The following is a 24,777-nucleotide window of genomic DNA, read 5'->3' as shown; positions in this document are numbered from 1 at the left end:
TTTATTCTTCCAATCCATGAGCATGGAACGTTTTTCCATTTCTTTGTGTCTTCTTCAATTTCTTTCATGAGTATTTTATAGTTTTCTGAGTACAGATCTTTTGCCTCTTTGGTTAGATTTATTCCTAGGTATCTTATGGTTTTGGGTGCAATCGTAAATGGGATCGACTCCTTGATTTGTCTCTCTTCTGCCTTGTTGTTGGTGTATAGGAATGCCACTGATTTCTGTGCATTGATTTTATATCCTGCTACTTGACTGAATTCCTGTATGAGTTCTAGCAGTTTTGGGGTGGAGTCTTTTGGGTTTTCCACATACAGTACCATATCATCCACAAAGAGTGAGAGTTTGACTTCCTCTTTGCCAATTTGGATGCCTTTGATTTCTTTTTGTTGTCTGATTGCTGTGGCTAGAACTTCTAATACTACGTTGAATAGCAGTGGTGAGAGTGGACATCCCTGTCGCGTTCCTGACATTAGGGGAAAAGTTCTCAGCTTTTCCCCATTGAGAATGATATTCGCTGTAGGTTTTTCATAGATGGCTTTTATGATATTGAGGTATGTACCCTCTATCCCTATACTCTGAAGAGTTTTGATCAAGAAAGGATGCTGTAGTTTGTCAAATGCTTTTTCTGCATCTATTGAGAGGACCATATGATTCTTGTTCTTTCTTTTGTTCATGTATTGTATCACGTTGATTGATTTGCGGATGTTGAACCAGCCTTGCAGCCCAAGGATAAATCCCACTTGGTCATGGTGAATAATCCTTTTAATTTACTGTTGGATCCTATTGGCTAGTATTTTGGTGAGAATTTTTGCATCCATGTTCATCAAGGATATTGGTCTGTAATTCTCCTTTTTGATGGGGTCTTTGTCTGGTTTTGGGATCAAGGTAATGGTGGCCTCATAAAATGAGTTTGGAAGTTTTCCTTCCATTTCTATTTTTTGGAACAGTTTCAGGAGAATAGGTATTAATTCTTCTTTAAATGTCTGATAGAATTCCCCTGGGAAGCCATCTGGCCCTGGGATTTTGTTTCTTGGGAGATTTTCGATGACTGCTTCAATTTCCTTAGTGGTTATAGGTCTGTTCAGGTTTTCTATTTCTTCCTGGTTCAATTTTGGTAGTTGATACATCTCTAGGAATGCACCCATTTCTTCCAGGTTATCTAATTTGCTGGCATGGAGTTGCTCATCATATGTTCTTATAATTGTTTGTATTTCTTTGATGTTGGTTGTGATCTCTCCTCTTTCATTCATGATTTTGTTGATTTAGCTCATTTCTCTTTTCTTTTTGATAAGTCTGGCCAGGGGTTTATCAATCTTGTTAATTCTTTCAAAGAACCAGCTCCTAGTTTCGTTGATCTGTTCTCTTTTGGTTTCTATTTCATTGATTTCTGCTCTGATCCTTATTATTTCTCTTCTCCTGCTGGGTTTAGGCTTTATTTGCTGTTCTTTCTCCAGCTCCTTTAGGTGTAGGGTTAGGTTGTGTATTTGAGACCTTTCTTGTTTCTTGAGAAAGGCTTGTATTGCTATATACTTTCCTCTCAGGACTGCCTTTGCTGCCTCCCAAAGATTTTGAACAGTGGTGTGTTCATTTTCATTGGTTTCCATGAATTTTTTTAATTCTTCTTTAATTTCCTGGTTGACCCATTCATTCCTTAGTAGGATGCTCTTCAGCCTCCATGTACTTGAGTTCTTTCTGACTTTCCTCTTGGGATTGAGTTCTAGTTTCAAAGCATTGTGGTCTGAAAATATGCCGGGAATAATCCCAATCTTTTGTTACCGGTTGAGACCTGATTTGTGTCCTAGGATGTGATCAATTCTGCTGAATGTTCCATGGGCACTAGAGAAGAATGTGTATTCCGTTGCTTTGGGATGGAATGTTCTGAATATGTCTATGAAGTCCATTGGTCCAGTGTGTCATTTAAACTCTTTATTTCCCTGTTGAGCTTTTGCTTAGATGATCTGTCCATTTCAGTCAGGGAGGTGTTAAAGTCCCCCAGTATTATTGTATTGTTGTCAATGTGTTTCTTTGATTTTGTTATTAATTGCCTTATATAATTGGCTGCTCCCATGTTAGGGGCATAGATATTTACAATTGTTAGATCTTCTTGTTGGATAGACCCTTTAAGTAGGATATAGTATCCTTCCTCATCTCTTATTACAGTCTTTGTTTTAAAATCTAATTCGTCTGATATAAGGATTGCCACCCCAGTTTTCTTTTGGTGTCCATTAGCATGGGAAATGGTTTTCCACCCCCTCACTTTCAATCTGGGGGTGTCTTTGGGTCTAAAATGAGTCTCTTGCAGACAGCTTATCAATGGGTCTTGTTTTTTAATCCAATCTGATAGCCTGTGTCTTTTGATTGGCGCATTTAGCCCATTTACATTCAGGGTAACTATTGAAAGGTATGAATTTAGTGCCATTGTATTGCCTGTAGGGTAACTGTTACTGTATATTGTCTCTGTTCCTTCTGATCTATGCTGCTTTTAGGCTCTCTCTTTGCTTAGAGAACCCCTTTCAATATTTCTTGGATGGCTGGTTTTGTGTTTGCAAATTCTTTTAGTTTTTGTTTGTCCTGGAAGCTTTTTATCTCTCCATCAATTTTCAATGAGAGCCTAGCTGGATATAGTATTCTTGGCTGCGTATTTTTCTCGTTTAGTGCTCTGAAGATCTCATGCCAGTCCTTTCTGGCCTGCCAGGTCTCTGTGGATAGGTGTGTTTCCAATCTAATATTTCTACCATTGTAGGTTACATATCTCTTCTCCTGAGCTGCTTTCAGGATTTTCTCTTTGTCTCTGAGACTCGTAAGTTTTACTATTAGATGTCGGGGTGTTGACCTCTTTTTATTGATTTTGAGAGGGTTCTCTGTGCCTCCTGGATTTTGATGCCTGTTTCCTTCCTCACATTAGGGAAGTTCTCTGCTATTATTTGCTCCAATATACCTTCTGCCCCTCTCTCTCTTTCTTCTTCTGGGATCCCAATTATTCTAATGTTGTTTCATCTTATCGTATCGCTTCTCTCTCAAATTCTGCCCTTGTGATCCTGTAGCTGTTTCTCTCTCTTTTTCTCAGCCTCTTTATTTTCCATGATTTGGTCTTCTATATCACTGATTCTCTCTTCTGCCTCATTTATCCTAGCAGTTAGTGCCCCCATTTTTGATTGCACCTCATTAATAGCCTTTTTGATTTAACTTGGTTAGATTTTACTTCTTTTATTTCTCCAGGAAGGGTGTCTCTAATAACTTCCACGCTTTTTTCAAGCCCAGCTAGTATCTTTAAAGTCATGATTCTGAACTCTAGGTCCGACATCGTACTAATGTCCATATTGAGTAGGTCCCTGGCAGACGGTACTACCTCTTGTTCATTTTGGTGAGGTGATTTCTTTCATCTTGTCATTTTGTCCAGAGGAGAATAGATGAATGAGAGAACAAAATGCTAACAGGTTAACAACATCCCCAGCAAATATACTCTATACAAATCAGAAAAGACCTGAAACCAGGGGAAAAGAAAGGGAAAGAAAGAGAAAAGAAAGGAAAAAAAAACAACAACAAAAAAATAAAAACAAAAACAGAACAATACAAAAAAAACCCAGAATATGATCAAATATGATCAGGCTAGTGCATAGATTAGTGCCACACACTAGATTTTGGGCGTATTTTGGTCTGTTAGAAAAAAGTGCCTCCTAAAATTTTAAAGGAAGAAAGACTTATATATATACAAAATAAGGGTAGATACAATGAAGGGATGGAAGATGACTGTAAAGATGAAAATTATAAAAGATTTTATAAAAGGAATTGATAAGATAAGAAGTTGTTTGAAAAAAGAAAGAAGATTTAAAAAAATAAAGAAAAAGGGAGAGAATGTGATCAGGCAGGAGACTAGAACAAAGCCATACACTAGTGATTTAGGGTATATTGTGATGTGTTAGGAGAAACTGTATATCAAAATTTTAAAGAGAGAACAACTTATATATATATGCCAAAAATAAGGGTGACTACTATGAAGGGATAAAATATGACTCTAAAAATGAAAAATAAAAAATGTTTTTTTAAAAAAGGGATTGATAAGATGTTGGTTGAAAATGGGAAAAAGAAAAATTTAAAAAACGGTTAAAAAATTAACTTTGAAAAACTAATGAATCATGGTAAAAAAAAAAAAGCCATGAATTCTATGTGCAGTATTCCCTTAGCGCTGGAGTTCTCCCATTCTCCTTGATCGGTAAACTTGGTCTTGGCTTGCTGGCTGTTCGTGCTGATCTTCTGGGGGAGGGGCCTGTTGCTGTGGTTCCCAAATGTCTTTGCTGGAGGTGGAATTGCCCCACCCTTGTCGGTCCAGGCTAAGCAAGCTGCTCGGGTTTGCTCTCAGGAGCTTTTGTTCCCTGCAAGCTCTGGTACAGCTTTGGAGGACCAGGGTGAAAATGGTGGCCTCCCAATCTCCACTTGGAGGAGCTGAGAATTCGGGGCCCCGCTCCTCAGTGCGCCCCCAGAGAAAAGCAATCACTCCCGTCTCCCTGGTCTCCAGCCGCACAGCATGCTCACCCGGCCTGTGACCGAGCATTTCTATCTCTGGCACTCGACCCCGTGTGGAGTCTCCAAACCCAGCAGATCCGTGCAGTGTGCTTCTGCGCCGCCCCTCCCGGTGGAGGGAGGGGAGTCTCCCCAGTTCTGCCGCTTGTTGGGTCCCTGCTGGAGGAGCAGTGGCCCAGCTGGGCCACAGATCACAGTTTATGGCAACCCTGAGCTGAGAGCCCGCACCTCGGCTCCGTCTCTGCAACTGGCTTCCCCGCTCCAATACGTGGGAGCTCTGCTGCACTCAGGCACCCCCGGTCTTTCTGTGACCCCGAGGGTCCTGAGACCACACTCTCCCACGAGGGTTCCACCCCCCGCTTAGCCACTGGAGCGATGTCCCTCAGCGGAGCTGACTTCTAAAAGTTCCGATTTTGTGCTCTGGGGTCTATCACTTGCCAGAAGCAGCCAACGGAGGCCCCCTTCCCCGCCGTCTATCCTCCTGAATATCGCCTCGGATTCACTTCTCCGCACGTCCTACCTTCCAGTAAGTGGTCGCTTCTCTGTTCAGAGAGTTGTTGCTACTCTCTTTTTCGATCTCCTGTTGAGTTCGTATGTGTTCAGAATGGTTTAATCCCCATTTAGCTGAATTCCTGAGACCAGACGAAATCCAGGTCTCCTACTCCTCCGCCATCTTGCTCCGCCCCCCTATCTAATTGGATATATTTTTTAAAAGAGCAATATTTTTGTGCCTTCTGGGAATATTGCCTTACTTTCTGCTTTGAAAATTGACACAAATGTAGCTCATGTGACCACTTTCGTCTTGTGCTGGAAACTTGTGAAATGACTATAGAACTGAATGAGTTAATTTGCTGCTCGTTTCTAACCAACAGGATTCAGGTGATGAATTCTATGTGTTGTCTAACTTAATTGGGAAATGTGTTTACATTGATAAGCTTCCAGCCTAATTCAATTTAAGGAAAGCTTTCTAATTTCACCTTTCATTTCTTAAAATTTTTTAAGATAGAAAAATGTATAAAAATGGCACCAATGTGTCAATCCATAATAACCAAATCTGTTTGCTTTTTACTTCAAAACAATCATTAGGCCCTACAATAAGACATTTCTTGGTGGTTTTCTTTAGTTCTTCTACAAATGATCATCCTCTGACTCCAGGGACCTATAGATTTTAGTATATGGCCTTCCAGCTTGTATATTATAGTGCTGAACTGTCATCCATAGCATCCATTAGAATGTTATTGACAAAATGTCCACTCGCATTGAACTAAGCACTCGATAAACTACTATAAGTAAATTGTTGTGCTCTTACCTCGAAGGATGGTCTATTGATTCCCCACACAAGTATGGGCCTAGCAACACAACCCTAGCTACAGTTCCCTTGTGGTACCTCTAAAATGTTGCATAATGTCTTTTTTGAGATCCCCAGAAGTAAAGAATTCTTTTAAACATTTCTTTTTTATATATTGTTGTCTGTGCAGATTATTTTTTTTATTTCACATAGTAAACTGCTAATCATTGCTTTGTCCTTATGGGCTAAAACTCTTCTATTTATAAATTATATTACATAATAAAAGCAGTCCATGCCCATAATAAGAAACTTTGGAATCATTCTCCAAATGTAACTGCATCTAATAATTTTTTTGTGATACTTTCAGAGATTAACTGGGTATATGTGTGTGTGTGTGATATTATCTTTTTTTCCTCAAAAATAATCATACCATTTATGTTTTTTGGAAATTGGTTTGGTGGGGTGACAGTGGAGCTTTGTACTCCTATCTGTCTTGGGAATCTTTCCATGTTGCTACATATTAATTTGTCTCATTCTTCTTAATAGCTGCCATATGTATCATTGCATGCGTTTAGCATAACATATTTATCCAAAATTTCCGTGTTTGTTTTTCTCTCTGTGTTATAATGAGCTTCCATATAAGTGTATCTTTACATACTTGTAAAATCTCCATTTAAAGACATGTGAGATTTTATGGGGCGTCTGGGTGGCTCAGTTGGTTAAGCGACCGCCTTCGGCTCAGGTCATGATCCTGGAGTCCTGGGATCGAGTCCCACATCGGCTCCCTGCTCAGCGGAGGGTCTGCTTCTCCCTCGGACCCTCTTCCCTGTCCCCTCTCGTGCTCTCTGTCTCTCATTCTCTCTCTCAAATAAATAAATAAAATCTTTAAAAATAAAGACATGTGAGATTTTCATGTGAATAAGAGAATATATACGTTATCTAAGGGGTCACAATCTCCTACAGCTATAGTGATACATTCAGGAAAGCAGAGGTGAAGAGGGAGAGAAAATCCGGAGGTGTTCAAGGACATTTGACAAATTTCCCCCCTTGTTGGATACTGTTAAATTTCCACTGCAGGTAACTTACAGCAAAATATTTAAACAACAACAACAACAACAAAAAAAAAGTTTTTTCAAAACTGTAAATAATCAGAAATCCCCAATAATGAGAGTTTGTGTAGAATTTTATATTGATAATTGAGCATCTAACTGATTTGCAATTTGTGAAAGATGTACTTTAGTGCCAAATATCTTCTTTATACTGGTCTTCGAAAAGTGATCATTTATGATGATACCATTCAGTTCAACAGAATAGTCAATTATGGAACAATACCCTAACCTTATGTATAAACAAAAGGCTACAGTGCATTGGTGTTGTATATCCTAAAATACAAGTGAGTTCATTGACAATTTATGGCAAGGTATTTTTGGGGGGGTTAGGAGAATGGGTGGTATGAGTTCCATAATTTGACCTCTCACTTTAAGTTAGAGAACTCTAGTACCCAGGCTGTAGCTTTTCTAAGGAAGGTGAATGTTGCTTGAAAACAGATGATCTTGAAGAAAAGAGAAAACCCAATAAATTAGAGCTGACAAATCAATTAAAAGCATACACCTGGAGGAGTAATAGCCTATATTTATAAAGTACTTCACAGTTTCTGAAGTGTTTTCATGGTCATTTTCTCAGTACAGTGAATGGACAGATGTTATTATCCCCAATGAGGAAGGAATTGAGACTCCAAGAGGTTGACTCTACTCACTGGAACCCTTTGTCTTTAGTAATAAAGATGTAAATATTTAGTGTAGTAGTTTCCTAGGGCTGCCATAACACATCACCACAAACTGGATGGATTAAAACAACATAAATGTATTGTCTCACAGTTCTGGAAGTTAAAAGTCCCAAATCAAGTTACCAGCAGTTAGTTCCTTCCGAAAGCACTGAATGAGAATCTGTACTATGCCCTTCTCTGCTACCTTTTCTGAGAGTTGCCAGCAATCTTTGGCATTTCTTAGCTTATAGATGCATCATTCCAATTTCTGCCTTTGTTGTCACATGGCACCCTCTCTCTTAGTCCAAATTTCCCTCTTCTTATAAGGATGCCAATCATTGGATTACAGCTCACTCTAACGTAGCATGACTTTATTTTAATTTGATTATATCTGCAAAGACCCCATTTCCAAATAAGGTTGCGTTCACAGGTACCCGGGATTAAGGCGTGAACATATCCTTCTGGGAGACACAGTTTAACTCACAACAATGACTGTGGGGCATTGAATGAATGTTTTCCGGGAGCACAAGAGCATCACCAAGAAAGATGATGCTTACTCTTTTCTATACCTTTGCTAAATTTCCACTTCCCCAAAGCCCCATTACCAGTTAGTGATTGAAGTACTAACAGCTTTTTTTTGTGGAGATATAATTCACATACCATAAAATTCTCCCTTTAGGGTGTATTATTCAGTGGTTTTTAGTATATTTCACAAAGTTGTGCAACCATCAACACTGTGTAATTTTAGAATGCTTCATCACTCCCAAAGTACCTGTATTCATTAGCAGTTACTCCCTGCTACCCCTAGCCCTTTCTTTCCATCTCTAGGGATTTGCTTATTTTGAACATTTCATATAAATGGAATAGTCTTTTGCATTTAGCTTCTTTCACTTACCATAATGTTTCCAACATTTGTCTATGTTGTAGCATCTCTTTGGTCCTTTTTATGCCTGAATAATAATCCATTGTATGGATCTACTGTATTTTGTTCATTCACTTGTCAGTTGATGGACATTTGAGTTGTTTACTTTTTGGCTATTATTAATAATGCTAATGTGACCCTTCATGTACAAATTTTTGTGTGGACATATGTTTTCAATCCTCGTGGTTCTTTATGTGGCAGTGAAATTTCTGGGTCATATGGAACTCTACGTTTAACTTTTAAGGAACTGCCAAACTGTTTTCAAAGTGGCTGTACTACTTTATACCCCCACCAGCAATGTATGTGGGCTCCAATTTCCCCACATCCTCAGAAACACTTATTATTTGTCTTTTTTATTGTACCCATCCTATGGGTATGAAATGGTATCTCATGGTTTTAGTTTTCATTTCCCTATTGGCTAATAATGCTGAGCATATTTTCATCTACTTATTGGCCATTTATATATCTTCTTTGGAGAAATATCTATTCAAATTTTTTGCTAATTTTTAAATGGAATTATTTCTTTTTATTGTTGAATTGTACGAATTCTTTATACATTTTGGACACTAGACTCTTACTAGATATATGATTTGTAAAAATTTTCCCCCATTCTATCGCTCTTCTTACTTTCTTGATAGTGTCCTTTAAAGGACAAAAGTTTCTAATTTTTAAAAATGTAGTTTATTTTTTCTTTTGCTTGTGCTTTAAACATCATATCTAATAAACCATTAGTTGATTGAAGGGCATGAAGATTTTCACCTGTGTTTTCTTCTAAGAGATCTATGGGTTTAGCTTTTATATCTAAGTCTTTGATCCATTTTGAGTTAATAAAAAAAGAAAAACTCACCACAAACTAAGAAGGGAATTTCTTCAGTCTGATAAAGGACATCTATGAAAATATATAGTTTATCATACTTAATGGTGATAGACTGAATGCTTTCCCCCTAGGGATCAGAAACAAGGCAAAGCTGTCTTCTCTCACCATTTCTATTCATCACTGTATTGGAGATTCTAGTCAATGCAATAAGGCAAGAAAAAGAAATAAATAGTATCAGGCATCCATATTGAAAAGGAAAAAGCAAAACTGCTTATTTGCAAACAGCATAAATGTCTGTGGAAAAGAAATTGAGTACCGCAAGTTTGAAGAATATTAAAATCAATACACAAAAATCAGTTGCATCTCTATATACTAGATAGAGTAATCTGAAAATGGAATTAAGGAAATTGTTCCACTCACAGTATCATCAAAAAGAATGAAATGCTTAGGAATAACTTCAACAAAATTAGTGTAAGATTTGTATACTGAAAATTTTAAAATACTGCTGACAGAAATTAAAGGTATAAATAAATAGCCATTCTATTGGGAGATTAAATATTGTTATGTTGACAGTTCTCCCCAAATTTATCTAAGCTTCACCAGCAGGTGATTGTTTTTTTATTTTGGAGTGGTTTTTTTTGTGGGCTTTTTTGTAGAAATTGATGAACTGATCCTAAAATGTATATGGAAATTCAAAGGTGAATAGTAGAACAGTTTTGTGAAAGAACAAAGGTGGAGGACTTAAACTTACTGATTTCAAAATTTACTATAAGGCTAGTGATCAAGGCAGTATGGTACTGGCATGAAGACAAATCAGTGAAGCAGCATACAGAAATAAAACCTTACATTTATGGTCAGTTGATTTGTTTACAAAATTGCTAAGGCACTTCAGTTGGGTAAAAGAATAATCTTTTCAGCAAATGATGCTGGGACATTTGGATATCCACATGCAAAAAAATTAATTTAGACCCTTACCTCACACCATATACAAAAATTAGCTCAAAATGGATTGTAGACCTAAATGTAAGAGTTAAAAGTATAAAACTTCTAGAAGAAAACAATAGGAAATCTTCACAATCCTGGGTTAGGCAAAGCATTTGTAGATATGACACCAGAACACAAATAATAAAAGAAAAAAATAATAAATTGGACTTCATAAAAATTTAAGAGTTTTGCATTCAAAAGGCACCATTAAGTAAATGAAGACAAGCCTCAGGCTGGTGAAAGTATTTTCAAATTGTATATATGGTAAAGTTCTTGTATCCAGAATATTAAAAGAACTCTCACTGTTTGTTAATAAAAGAAACATCTCACCCAATTTAAAACTTGGTGAAAGATTTGAATAGGCATTTCATAAAAGCAGATAGATAAATGGCTAAAAAGCACATGATAATACTCTCATTAAGGAAATGTAAATTAAAACTGTAATGACTGTTTCCATAATTTGGATATTATAGGTAATGCTGCTGTAAACATCAGGGTGCATGTATCCCTTTGAGTTAGTATTTTTGTATTCTTTGGGTAAATACCTGGTGGTGCAATTGCTGGATCGTAGGGTAGTTCTATTTTTAACTTTTTCTTAACTGTAGAGAACTGATGGTTACCAGGGGGAAGGTACATTGGGGGATGAGTTAATAGGTGATAAGGATTAAGGAGTACACTTGTTGTGATGAGCACCAAGTGTTCTATGGAAGTGTTGAATCACTGTATTGTACACCTGAAACTAATATTACATTATATGTAAACTAACTGGAATTTAACAACTTAAGAAAAAAATTTTAAAAAAATAAAACCAAAATAAGATACTACCTCATACCCACCACAATGGCTGTCTTCCTGGGTATATGCCTAAGAAACATGAAAATATGACGACACACAGAGCTCAACATGAATGTTCTTAGTACCATTATTTAGATTGGCCAAACCTGGAGACAAACTACAATTCCATCAACTCCATTGGTGAATGGATAAGCAAAATGTGGTATATCCATATATTACAATACTGTTCTGCAATTAAAAAGTAATGATACAGGCTACAATATGGATGAATGTCAAAAACATTGTGCTCAATGAAAAACGTCACATGCAAAAAATTTTATATTTTATACTCCATTTATATGAAAGATCTGGAGAAGGCAAATGTTTCCAGACCCAAACCAGATTCATGGTAGCCTGGGGATGGGGATAAGAGTGGGGATTGACTGCAGACAGGTATGTGGGATCTATTTGGATGATAGGAATGTTTGACAACCAAATTCTGGTGATGGTTGCATAACTCTTTAAATATACTAAAAATGTACACTAGGTGAATTTTATGGCACATAAATTGTATCTCAACAAAGCTGTTTTTAAAAAGGGGATCAACAGCTTTGTGCAGTGGCAGTATCGTAGTCAGTGAGGTTTATCCGAGGCGCGATTATTGCTAATTAAAAAGGGGATCAAATGACATTCAGAGAAAGATTCAAAGAGCACCAGTTATTGATGTAAAGCAATACATGTGAAATGTGCATTGTAATGAATGCTAATTATAAAAAGAGGTCTACCTTGTGTTTTAATAAGTATATGAAAGCATCTTAAGTTCAGAATTCTGAATTTTTCTATAAAGGGCAAAAGAGTCCTCAATGAATTTAAATTTCAGCCGAAGGGACCCAGGAAAAATTGATGGAATAAAATTCCCCATGGTGATCATGAAGCATATGAGTGAATGCATAAGGGAGGCCTTCTGCATGGCGCCATCTTCTGTATGACTTTAAATTTCAGTGCACAGCCATATTAACTATATACCCAAACATCCCTGCACACATTTAAATATACTATTTTGCAAACTCACTCTTTTCTTGTAATTTATACTTGGAGTTATTTGGTAGCATCACTGAAGGTGTGCATTCAAATTTGGTCATTTTTAGGTCATGATAAGAAAAATGAATACCATTATGGCTTTAAGAACAAATAATTCTAATAAATGATTCTAATCATCAGAAGCCTGACATCAGTTTTGCAAGTTCATTCTAACCTGAAGTGAACATTCCATGGTTGTAAATGATTGTACATGTGGAAGAAAAGTGAATAGGTAATCTAAATAGACAAGTTTATCTACACTATTGGATGGTTGCTACCATTTACTCAAGTACTCGCTGAGGTTGCTATTGTTAAAAAAAAAATTGTCAATCAAAGATGAAGATATAAAAGCAAATTGGAAATTGAATTGGCAAGTAATTTTACTTTCAAATGGTTTGCAAATGTAGATGTTAAGTTTGGAATGAATGTCGTTAATGACCATAGCTGAGAGAGTTTTACACCTGCTGATCACTAGAATATTATAATAAATGAGGTTGATTTTCCTGTTGACTACCCCATTTTTTCTCAACATGGTCTCATTACTTTTTCTATCACATTACTGACCCTTAGCTATGAATGCTCACTTACAGATATAAAAATATATTAACTCATATATGGTTTTTTTAATAAAGTATCTAAGTTTAAGAGAAGCAATGCCAGTGTTGCTTGTCTTTTTCTGCTTTGTTAGGTCACAGGAGGTTTTAGATGGTGAAAATCAAGCCTGTATTACAACTGAAGAGCTGTTTTACAAGCAGCCTTCCTTACAGCAACTAAATTGTCCCCAAAAAAGCACATGAGCACATGAGCATAATGAAGCTTTTAAGTAGGCACACATATGCATTTATATTCTCTATCTCTCATGAATGACTAATTTTAATTTTTTTTAAGTAGCAATTCAGCTTGTTTTCAGAACCATTTAAGCTTAACACATGATTTTGTTTTCCCTCCAAAACCAACTATTCTTGATTATGAGATAGGGAAGGTTTGCATATTTATTTTTGCAAAGACAGTAGAATAAATTCTCATCACCATATGAGTGGCTTAGTCTTAATACCTCTGTCCTAAACTGGGCACATGAGCATTTAGAAATTCTTCCAGAGATCAGAGCCATGATGGTTAGATTTAACTGAGAACTCTCTTGTGTAGACCAAAACCTGACCTCCACAAGGGCAAAGTCAGGCCATGTACCCATTGTGTGGTTCTTATCAGGCCTTACACCCCCCGGGGGCAGGGCACTACCTTTCTTAGTAAATATTTTAGTAGAAAATTAAAGACTAAAAATACATAGCCACCCAAGATGATGGTTAGTACTTAGGTAGTTTTCTGTATGCCTGGCATTGTTCTAAGCATTTTTCTTATATTCACTTATGTATGCAGTCCTCACAACAATCCTATGAGTACTATTATTTTCTACATTTTATTAATAAAGAAACTGAGGTACAAAAGGTTAAGATGCCCAGTGTCACATAACTAAGAAATGGTGAAGCCAGAATTTGAACACAGAAAATATGGCTTTAAAATTATTGCTCTTAACCATTACAGCTTATTTCCACACTTGTTGATAATGATTAGTCTAAAATAACAATTTGGGGCACCTGGGTGGCTCAGTCAGTTAAGCGTCCCACTCTTGATTTCGGCTCAGGACATGATCTTGGGGTCATGAGATTGAGCCCTGTGTCAGGCTCTGCACTCAGTGTGGAGTCTGCTTGAGATTCTCTCTCTCCCTCTGCCTCTGCTCATTCTCTCTCTCTCTTTTTCTAAAATAAATAAAAATCTTTAAAATAGTAACAATCACAGGACACCTGAGTGGCTCAGTCGGTTAAGCGTCTGCCTTCGGCTCAGGTCATGATCCCAGGGTCCTGGGATTGAGTCCCACATCAGGCTCCCTGCTCCCTCTGATTCTCCCTCTGCGTGCCGCTCCCCCTGCTTGTGCTCTCACTCTCTCTCGCTCTCTCTCTCTCTCTGGCAAATAAATAAATAAAATCTTTAAAAATATATAAAATAGTAACAATCTCTAAAAAAAAAAAGCAGTACTCAAAAACTACAGTCAACTCAAGACAACAGTGATGACGAATTTGTAATAAATTGTCCTTCCCCCAAACTGCAGAAATCCATCTCTTGTGTTTGTGCATGTACATACTGGGAACCTCTACAAATTACCAAACATTTCAGGGCAGTTAGATTTCTTTGTGGAATTTAGAATGAGAGACTTCTTGAAACTCTAAAATGGGCTTTGGAACACCAAATTCTAGTAACGTTTTTAAACTCAATTAGAATGTTACTAGCAAGTGGTAAAGCTGAAGTATATAGGACCACATGTTATTCACCCATGAAAACAAAGGAAAAGATTTGCGTATTTGCATCAGATTATGGCCCATAAAGTGGGCTATAGTTACTGACCTAGAACACCAAAGGGGAATGAAAGAAATTCAGTAATAGAGGTTGAAAAATATGCTGTGGTAAGTCAAAAAAAAAGATGTAATTATTTTTAATTTGGAGATCTGAGATGTTTTCCAGGAGGAGGTGGCATTTCAACCCAAACTGTGATGAATGAATATAATTTCAGTTTGCAGAATGAGAGAAGGGACATTCCAAGGGAAATGCATAAGCAAAGGCATGGAAATACAAAAGGATGGAGTATGTTTAAGTAGCAAACATGCTGGTATTGTCATTGTGGCAGCCCACCCCAGTGTTCCATGTCACATCCTCTGGGTCCACCTCTAATACCAGCTGCGACTGCAGTGGGTGGTTTGGAGCAAGCTTGCTTGGATAGCATCCCATATCAAGTGCCATCCAGGACCTTCTTTGATGCTGTGGGAGCCTACTACTCTACCCACAGACAGGCATAGCTTGGAAATACTGGGGTGGTAAGGCCCCCTGAGGGAACCCTTAACCATTGGGGGTCAGAAGTTAGCGGATAGAGGCTCCCACCTCCTACTCCTCAAGTGGACAGTTCTGGGAGGCATTCTGTACATGTCTCCATGGATGTTCTGGTGGAGTGGAGCCCCTGTAGTCTACAGCAGTGTTGTTGACAGTGCATTCTTATCTTGGCTTTTCCTCTTTTGTTGTCTTACTCTCCCTCTTCTTCATTCCTGCATCATGGAATCTCTTGTCCAATAAAACACTTGTACCTGTGTCCGTTTCTCAGCCTCCGCTTTTGAAGATGTGCATCCTAAAGAAGCTGCACAACACAACCAGGCATATGAGATTGTGCAAAGGCTTTGATTGTCAAACAGACTCACAAGAATCAGAGATCTTAGCCAGTACTAATGCACATGTGAAGCAGAAAGAGATCTGGAACAACAATTGCAGCTCTCCAGTTCTTTCTAAATGCACTTTGGCCCAGATTTAACAGATGACTTCTCTAAGCAATATTTGAGAGAACAACACCTGAGAATATTGCTCACCCAAAGGGAGCTCTTCAACTTTTAGCTTATGTGACATTTTCCGAGGAACCATGCCCCGTAAGTGCATGGATTCCAAGTTTGTTAACCATAAGCAATCTTAGAGAATTGGGTGCATCCTGCAAAAACAAAACAAAACAAAAAACCCATTTATTAAGGACTTTCCCTCTAATAAACACCACTGATGTATTTGTCAGAGGTCAGTCATGTTTATAAGGAGCTTTGGCTGGTTACCTTTCTCCTGGAATGAATGCCCTTTAGTAAAGGGGTTGAATGGATTCTAGGCCAGTTACTCACTTCTTCCTTCCTAGTAAGCATGAAACCCTTCAAACACACTAAGCCATACACTGCCATCCTTTGGAATTGTCGGATAGACTTGTAAATAATGTACCTTTATTCCTCTTGCTTTATCTTTTTAGATAGATTACTGGCTCTGCCACATACTAGCTCTGAGACCATGAACAAATGGCTTAATGTCTCTGAGCCTCTCACTACATTGGTAAGATGTGATTATTAATTTCTATTTCAAAAAAATTGTTGGGAGGAATAAATGAGAGCATTGGTGAAATTGAGTGGAGGTTCTGGCATATGGTAGGGATTTAGATGTTGCTCTTCCATTTTTCACCCTTTTCTCTTTATTAAGTATAGCCTTGATACCTGCCCCATCGAGCTCTTCTTGATATCTCATGTTAACCTGGCCTTATTCTGCAATTTCACTCCTTGCTGATGTTCTCACCTGGTGTCTCTGCAACCCCCTGGTTTCAGTCTTGCACTCCTTATTATATGAAGTCTGACAAAAGCAGAGGGTACATTGAGGAATGTGGAGAAAAGTGATAATGGAGTAGTGACCAAGAGTCAGATTTTGGAGGTCCTTGAATAACAAGATAAGGAACCTTGGGCGTTATTCCTTAGGCTATAGAATGCCAAAGAAATTGGAGCCAAGGGAAGATATTCAGTCCCCATGGCTGGTCTACATGAAGAATGGACTGAGAGTCCATGTGTGGAGGCAGAGTTCAAGTGTGGAGGCAGAGAGACTAGTGTATTCAAAGCAACAGATGACTAAGCATTGTGGCTATAGAAAACCAAAGAAGAAACAGACATGAAACTACTAGAAGGGTGACTGTGACAGGATCTGACAGCTAATTGGAATAGTGAAGCCCAAATGTTCAAAACGGGACAATCAGTGATTCACAGAGGTCCTCACTAATAACTGAGAGGATTATGAGGCCTATGGTGGAACAGTGAAGTGATCTTTTATAACTGAGAGGATTGTAAGTATATGAGGCCTATGGTGGGACAGTAAAGTGACCTTCAAGAACATAGAAATAAAGAAAGCAAGATTAGCCTATGAGCTTTTAATTGTAAGATAATAGTTCCTGGATCAGAGAGGGTTTTTTTGTTTGTTTTTTACAAATTTTTAAAGGAAGATTTTGCCAATGGAAACACATGAAGGCAAACATGGGCTCTGTCCATCCAAACACAGTGAAAGATAGGAGTCTTAGCTACCAGATATTAAATATTTTGTTCCCAGGAGCAAAGATTATTCTACTATGGATGTGTTTAGGCACTATCTGCCCAAAAGAAAGTCAGCATGTGGTTAAGAATGTAGGTACTAGAATCATTTAGATCTGAGTTTAAATCTGGATTCTGCTAGATGTGTAACTTTGGGAACTAAAGCTTCAGTTTCCTCATCTGTTAAGTAGAGATAATAATCGTAGGCATCTTGTAAGATTTATGGGAGCATTAAGTGAGGTAATGCATGTAGAATACTTAATACAGTATTGGCATATAGAAAATGTTCAATAAGTAATTAATATTTAATAATAATATTATTGCCTTTCCTTTGGGGAATGCATACATCAAGTACTGAAGCAGCTTTATTCACTTGTTCTGATTATATGACAAACAAAAAAACCTTCTGATGCTTGATAGATCTTTTTTCTTTAGATAAATTGCCACATTCTAGCAGAGTACACTCATCTTGCTAGCTTTGGATCATCCTTTCAGGAGGCTTTATATGGGTCATGGTTGTAAGACACATGTTTGTGACCTATTGGGTAATTGGATCCAGACTGGAATCCAGAATTGAGTGGGAAATGGTTTTAAAAGAGTGAGAAGGGGAGAAGAGAAAGGGTACATGATTTTCATCAGATAAACAAGTATTGTATTGAAAGTGTTTAGCTGTGGTTCTGTGAGGATGGACACCAAGGCACTCTTGTCACTGCTAGCACAGCATGTGGCATATAGTGGCCATTTGGCATAAACGAATTAAAGAACTTCAGCCTGTTATGGTAGTGACCATACAGTCATATCACTGAAATGGCAGTGGATTTTAAAGAGACAAGATTTAACACTCTGCTACTTACTAGCTGTACTTCCATAGACTAGTAGCTTCCTTAGTTTCTGGAGTCTAGTTTCCCCATCTACAAAATAGAGAATGAATATACTGCCTTCAATGAAGGATTTTTGTGAAACTTAATAAGATAATGTCTATGAAATGTGCTGAAAACAGCTACTTAAGACTGGTTATTTTTTCCTCCCACACTGAAGTATGATTTCTACATCTCAGCTACTTCCATAATTCTAGTACCTTGTGTTGTGCCACTAAGGCATTGAATGCTAGTTCAATGAATGAATGATATCAGGAAGAAAATTTGAAGACGAGACCTTGAAGTTGGAATAGATGTGTTGGTTATTATCGTGGAATAGGTTTAGTTTTAATTTAATTTCGCTCTCTGGGTAGATAAAGTTACCCAGAATGGTAGCAGAAGAAAATTCTGATCTAGGTGCCAGAACTGCCCAGAAATATGAAAGAATGCCCTAAAGATAAATAGATGATAGGTCAGTATGGAGTAGACTTGGGGAAAGTAGTTTTTAATTTTTTTAAGTTTTAAAATAATAAAATGCAAGTGCATGTAGACCATTCACCAGTCATATGCTGAATCATACAATGTCTTTTTAGAAAGGAAACTTTATAAAGTATGTTCTCTGACCACAATGGAATGAAATTAAAAATCAATAGCAATGCAATATATAGAAAAGACTGTACTGTTTGGAAATTAAATAGCACACATCTAAGTAGCCCAAGATTCAAAGAAGAAATCATATGGGAAATTGGAAAAATATTTCAAACTGAATGAAAATTATAATACAACATTCCAGAATTTGTGGGAGGCAGCTAACATAATGCTTAGAGGAAAGCTTATAAGTTTTAAATATTTGTATGAGAAAAAAGAAAAGTTTAAAATTAAGTATCTAACTTTCCATCCTAAGAAGCTGGGGGGTGGGGGGCGAAGAACAAATGAAACCCAAAGTAACTAGAAGGAAAGAAATAAAAACAGAACCAGTAATCAATAAAATTGAAAACAAAGAATAGAGAAAATTTACAAAGCCAAGAGTTGTTTCTTTAAAAAGATAAAACTTAATAAACCAAAGCAGATTGATTAATATAAAGAGAAAAATCACAAGTTACCAATGTCAGGAATGAGAGAAGGAATAGGACTACAGATCCTACCGATGTTAAATTGATAATAAAGGGAATAATATTTACAACTTTGTGGCAGTAAAGTCACAATTGTTTATCAAAACTAAAACAACAAAAATTAGAAATCTGAATAGCCTACTAATCTATTAAATTGAATGTATAACCAAAATCTTCCCACAAAGAAAACTTCAGACTTAGATTAATTCTATTAACATTTAAACTAGCACCATTTTAAACAAATTTTCAGACAAAAGAGGAGGAAACACTTCCCAAATCACTTTGTGGGATTAGCTTAACTCTGTTATCAAAACCTGACATAGATATTATGAGAAAATTACAAACCAATGTCCCTCATGAACATGGATGTAAAAATCTTCAACAAAATGCAAGCATAATTGAAATTTATACCAAGAGTACAAGGTTGATTTCACATTTGAAAATCAGTATAATTCAAAGTATGAACAGAATAAAGAAGAACAATAGAATCTGAATCAATGCAGAAAAAAGGCATTGAAAAAATTCCACACCCTTTCATACCTTAAAAAAAAAGAAAAAGAAAAAAAGACTTTAAAAAAATGAAATAGAAGAGAACATATTAAATCTGATAAAGGAAACCTATATCTAACATCACATTTAATAGAAACATAGTGAATATTTTTCCCCTGTGATCAGGAACAAGGCAGGGGTTTGTGTGCTTATCACTTCAATTTACTATATGCTGGAGGTGCTAGCCAGTGCAGTAATGCAAGAAAAAGAAATAAAAGGTATAAAGATTGCAAAAAGCAGAAGTAAAAGTCTTTATTCACTGAAGACACGATTTTATATATAAAATCTTCAAGAATCTACAAAACAACTACAAAAACTAATGTGTGAATTAACAAGGTCACAGAAAGAATTATATACAAAAATCAGTGGAATTTCTATATACTAGTAGCATTTGGCTGGTGAATTTTTAGAATTCGTTTTCAATCATGTCAAAAAACAAAATACTTAGGAATAAATTTAACAAAAGATGTGCAAGATTTCTAAAATGAAAACTATAAAACATTGTGAAAGAAATTAAACAAGGTCTAAATAAATGCAGAAGATATATCATGTAAGTGGATAGGGTGACTCAGTATTTTGCTCCCCAAATTGATCTGTAGATTCAACACGATCCAAAAACTCCCAACAACATTTTTATAGAAAATGATAAGTGGATCCTAAAATCTATGGAAAATAAGGGCCAAACAAACCTGAACAAAATCAAGTTGAAGAGTTTGTCTAGTTTCAAGACCTACTACAAATCCACAATGACTGAGGCAGTTGACATTGGTGGAAGAATGGATAAATGGAACAGATGGATCAATGGAAAGCCCAGAAATAGATCCACACACTCATACATATATATTAAATTGATTTTCAACAAAGTATCATGGCATTTCAGTTTGGAAAGGAGAATCTCTAACAAATATGCTGGGACAACTGAATAAACATACAGAAAGTACCATACCTATTACCTCACACAATACACTGAAATTAATATTGGATGGACTAAAACTATGAAGATCTAGAAGAAAATGTTGGAAAGTACCTTCTTTGCAGCTTTCGGCTAGGCAGGGATTTTTTAGGACGTAGAAAGTACTAATATAAATGTTGATAAACTGGACTTCATGAAATTAAAAACTTCTGTTAATTAAAAGGTATCATTAAGCTAATTTAGACAAGGTATATATGAGTTTCTGTGCACTATTCTTGATACTTTTCTGTGAGAAATTATTTCCAAATAAAAGGTTAACAAAAGATATCATTGTGCTAATAGGGAAGAAAATAATCACAATGCATATGTCTGACAAAGGATGTATATCCAAAATATATAACGAACTCTCAGAATTATCAGAAAACAACCCAAAGAAACTGAACAAATGACTTAACAGCCATTTCACAAGACATGCCAGTAAACACATGCAAAAGTGGTCAATGTCATTATTCATAAGACAAATGGAAATAAAATCGCAATGATATCCATTCATACCAACTAGAATTGGCTAACATTAAAATCTGAGAGTACCAGGGAGCCTGGGTGACTCAGTCATTTAAGCATCAGACTCAGTTTCGGCTCAGGTCATGATCTCAGGGTCATGAGATCAAGCCCTGCATAGGGCTACAAACTCAGCACAGATTCTGCTTGGGATTCTCTCTCTTCCTCTCCCTCTGCCCCTTCTCCCCTCCCCACCCTTGCTCCTCTCTCTTTCTCTCTCTCTCTCTTTCTCCAAAACAAAAAACAAAACAAAACAAAAAAACTTAAAGCCTGATACTACCAAAAGTTGGTGAGAATATGGAACCATTGCAACCATTTTGGAGAATTATTTCTATAAAGTTATACCTATATATTCCCCAATTACCCAGTAATCCCATTCCTAGTTATCAAGAGAATGAAAATACTTGTCCACAAGAAGACTCTATGAGCATATTCAGACAGGTTTTATTTATAAGAAACCAATACTGGAAACAAATGCCCATCAACAACAGAGTGGATAGATAAATTGTAGAGCCATGCAAGACTCAGTTAAAGAAAGGAACTATTGGTGCATGCCACAATATGGATGAATCTCAAGAATGTCCTGTTAAGTGAAAGAAGCCAGTCACAAGAGTATATGCTACACCATTTCATTTGTAAGAATTTCAGGAACAGGAGGTGGAGCAAGATGGCGGAGGAGTAGGAGACCTGGATTTCGTCCGCTCTCAAGAATTCAGCTGAATGGGGATCAAACCATTCTGAACACCTACGAACTCAACAGGAGATCAAAGAAGAGAATAGCAACAACTCTCTGAACAGAGAAGCCACCACTTACTGGAAGGTAGGACGTGCGGAGAAGTGAATCCGAGGCGATATTCGGGAGGATAGACGGCGGAGGAGGGGGCCTCCGTCAGCCGCTTCTGGCAAGTGATAGAGCCGCCGAGCACAAAATCGAAACTTTACAAGTCAGCTCCGCTGAGGGATGTCACTCCAGTGGCTAAGCGGGAGGTGGAACCCTCACGGAACAGTATGGTCTCAGGACCCTCGGGGTCACAGAAAGACGGGGGTGCCTGAGTGCGGCAGAGCTCCCAGGTATCAGAGTGGGGAAGATGGCTGCAGAGACGGAGCCGAGGCGCGGTCTCTCAGCTCGGGGTGGCCATAAACTGTGATCCGCAGCCCAGTCGGGTCACTGCTCCTCCAGCAGGGACCCAACAAGTAGCAGAGCCAGGGAGACTCCCCTTCCTCCCCCGGGAGGAGCAGCGTGGGAGGGCACCGCAGGGATCTGCTGGGTTTGGAGACTCCACACGGTGTCGGGTGCCAGAGACAGAAACGCTAGGTCACAGGCCAGGTAAGCATGGAGTGCGGCCAGAGACCGAGGAGATGGGAGTGATTGACTGCTTTTCTCTGGGGCCGCACTGAGGAGCGGGGCCCCGAGTTCTCGGCTCCTCCGGGCGGAGATTGGAAGGCCACCATTTTCACTCTCATCCTCCAAAGCTGTACCAAGAGCTTGCAGGGAACAAAAGTTCCTGAGAGAAAACCCGAACAGCTTGCTTAGCCTGGACTCAAAAGGGCGGGGCAATTCTGCCTCCAGCAAAGACATTTGGGAACCACCGCAACAGGCCCCTCCCCCAGAAGATCAGCACGAACAGCCAGCCAAGACCAAGTTTACCGATCAAGGAGAATGGGAGAACTCCAGCACTAGCGGAATACTGACCATAGAATTCATAGTTTTTTACCATGATTCATAAGTTTTTCAATGTTAATTTTTTAAATTTTTGTGAATTTTTCTTTTTCCCTTTTTCAACCAACATCTTATCAATCCCTTAAAAAAAAACTTTTATTTATTTTTAGAGTCATATTCTATCCCTTCATAGAAGTTACCCTTATTTTTGGCATATATATATAAGTTGTTCTCTCTTTAAAATTTTGATATGCAGTTTCTTCTAACAGATCAAAATATACCCTAAATCTCTAGAGTATGGCTTTGTTCTAGTCTCCTGCCTGATGACATTCTCTCCCTTTTTTTTTTTAATCTTCTTCTTTCTTTTTTCAAACAACTTCTTATCATCCTTTTATAAAATCTTTTATAACTTTCATCTTTACAGTCATCTTCCATCCCTTCATTGTATCAACCCTTATTTTGTACAAATATGTCTTTCTTTCTTTACAATTTTAGAAGGCACTATCCTCTAACAGACCAAAATGCACCCAAAATCTAGTGTGTGGCACTGATCTATGCACCAGCCTGAACATATTTGATCATATTCTGTTTTTTTGTTTTGTTTTGTTCTGTTTTTGTTTGTTTTTATCTTTTTCTTTATTTTTTTCACTTTCTTTTTTCTTTCTTTCCCTCTGGTTTCAGGTCTTTTCTGATTTGTTTAGAGCATATTTTCTGGGGACGTTGTTAACCTGTTAGCATTTTGTTCTCTCATTCATCTATTCTCCTCTGGACAAAATGACAAGATGAAAGAAATCACCTCAGCAAAAAGAACAAGAGGTAGTACCGTCTGCCAGGGACCTACTCAATACGGACATTAGTACGATGTCAGAACTAGAGCTCAGAATCATGATTTTGAAGATACTAGCTGGACTTGAAAAAAGCGTGGAAGTTATTAGAGACACCCTTCCTGGAGAAATAAAAGAACTAAAATCTAACCAAATCGAAATCAAAAAGGCTATTAATGAGTTGCAATAAAAAATGGGGGCACTAACTGCTAGGCTAAATGAGGCAGAAGAGAGAATCAGCGATATAGAAGACCAAATGATGGAAAATAAAGAAGCTGAGAAAAAGAGAGATAAACAACTACTGGATCAGGAGGGCAGAATTCGAGAGATAAGTGATACAGTAAGACGAAACAACATTAGAATAATTAGGATCCCAGAAGAAAAAGAAAGAGAGAGAGGGGCAGAAGGTATATTGAAGCAAATTATAGCAGAGAACTTCCCTAATGTGGGGAAGGAAACAGGCATCAAAATTCAGGAGGCACAGAGAAGCCCTCTCAAAATCAATAAAAATAGGTCAACACCCCGACATCTAATAGTAAAACTTACGAGTCTCAGAGACAAAGAGAAAATCTTAAAAGCAGCTCGGGAGAAGATATATGTAACCTATAAAGGCAGAAACATTAGATTGGCAATAGACCTATCCACAGAGACCTGACAAGCCAGAAAGTACTGGCATGATACCTTCAGAGTACTAAACGAGAAAAATATGCAGCCAAGAATACTATATCCAGCTAGGCTCTCACTGAAAATTGAAGGAGAGATAAAAAGCTTCCAGGACAAACAAAAACTAAAGGAATTTGCAAACATGAAACCAGCCCTACAAGAAATATTGAAAGGGATCCTCTAAGCAAAGAGAGAGCCTAAAGCACCATAGACCAGAAAGGCATACAAACAAAAACAGTAACAGTCACCTTACAGGCAATACAATGGCACTAAATTCATTTCTTTCAATAGTTACTCTGAATGTAAATGGGCTAAGTGCCCCAATCAAAAGACACAGGCTATCAGATTGGATTAAAAAACAAGACCCATCGATATGCTGTCTGCAAGAGACTCATTTTAGACCCAAAGACACCCCACATTGAAAGTGAGGGGGTGGAAAACCATTTACCATGCTAATGGACACCAAAAGAAAGCTGGGGTGGCAATCCTTATATCAGACAAATTAGATTTTAAACCAAACTGTAATAAGAGATGAGGAAGGACACTATATCCTACTTAAAGGATCTAT

General features: G+C 37.6%; 1 protein-coding gene, 1 long non-coding RNA gene and 1 pseudogene across 12 annotated transcripts in view; 2 read left to right on the top strand and 1 right to left on the bottom strand.

Moving 5' to 3' along the window:
• Positions 1-24,777, top strand: part of CFAP20DC (CFAP20 domain containing) — a 266,758-nt gene that overhangs the window by 66,331 nt on the left and 175,650 nt on the right. The gene's annotated exons all lie outside the window — the stretch shown is intronic.
• On the top strand, positions 11,682-11,861 carry LOC113918978 (annotated as a pseudogene).
• LOC113918799 overlaps positions 14,669-24,777 on the bottom strand; it is a 40,278-nt gene continuing 30,169 nt past the window's right edge. Inside the window, exons 2-3 of the long non-coding RNA XR_003518689.1 lie at positions 17,925-17,981; positions 14,669-15,335 (exon numbers count right to left, since the gene is read on the bottom strand). This is a non-coding gene — a long non-coding RNA (uncharacterized LOC113918799). The remainder of the gene's footprint in view (positions 15,336-17,924; positions 17,982-24,777) is intronic.

The sequence above is a fragment of the Zalophus californianus genome, chromosome 1, assembly GCF_009762305.2.
Source record: "Zalophus californianus isolate mZalCal1 chromosome 1, mZalCal1.pri.v2, whole genome shotgun sequence".
Classification (NCBI taxonomy): Eukaryota; Metazoa; Chordata; class Mammalia; order Carnivora; family Otariidae; genus Zalophus; species Zalophus californianus.
This window is presented reverse-complemented; position numbering and strand designations above follow the sequence as displayed.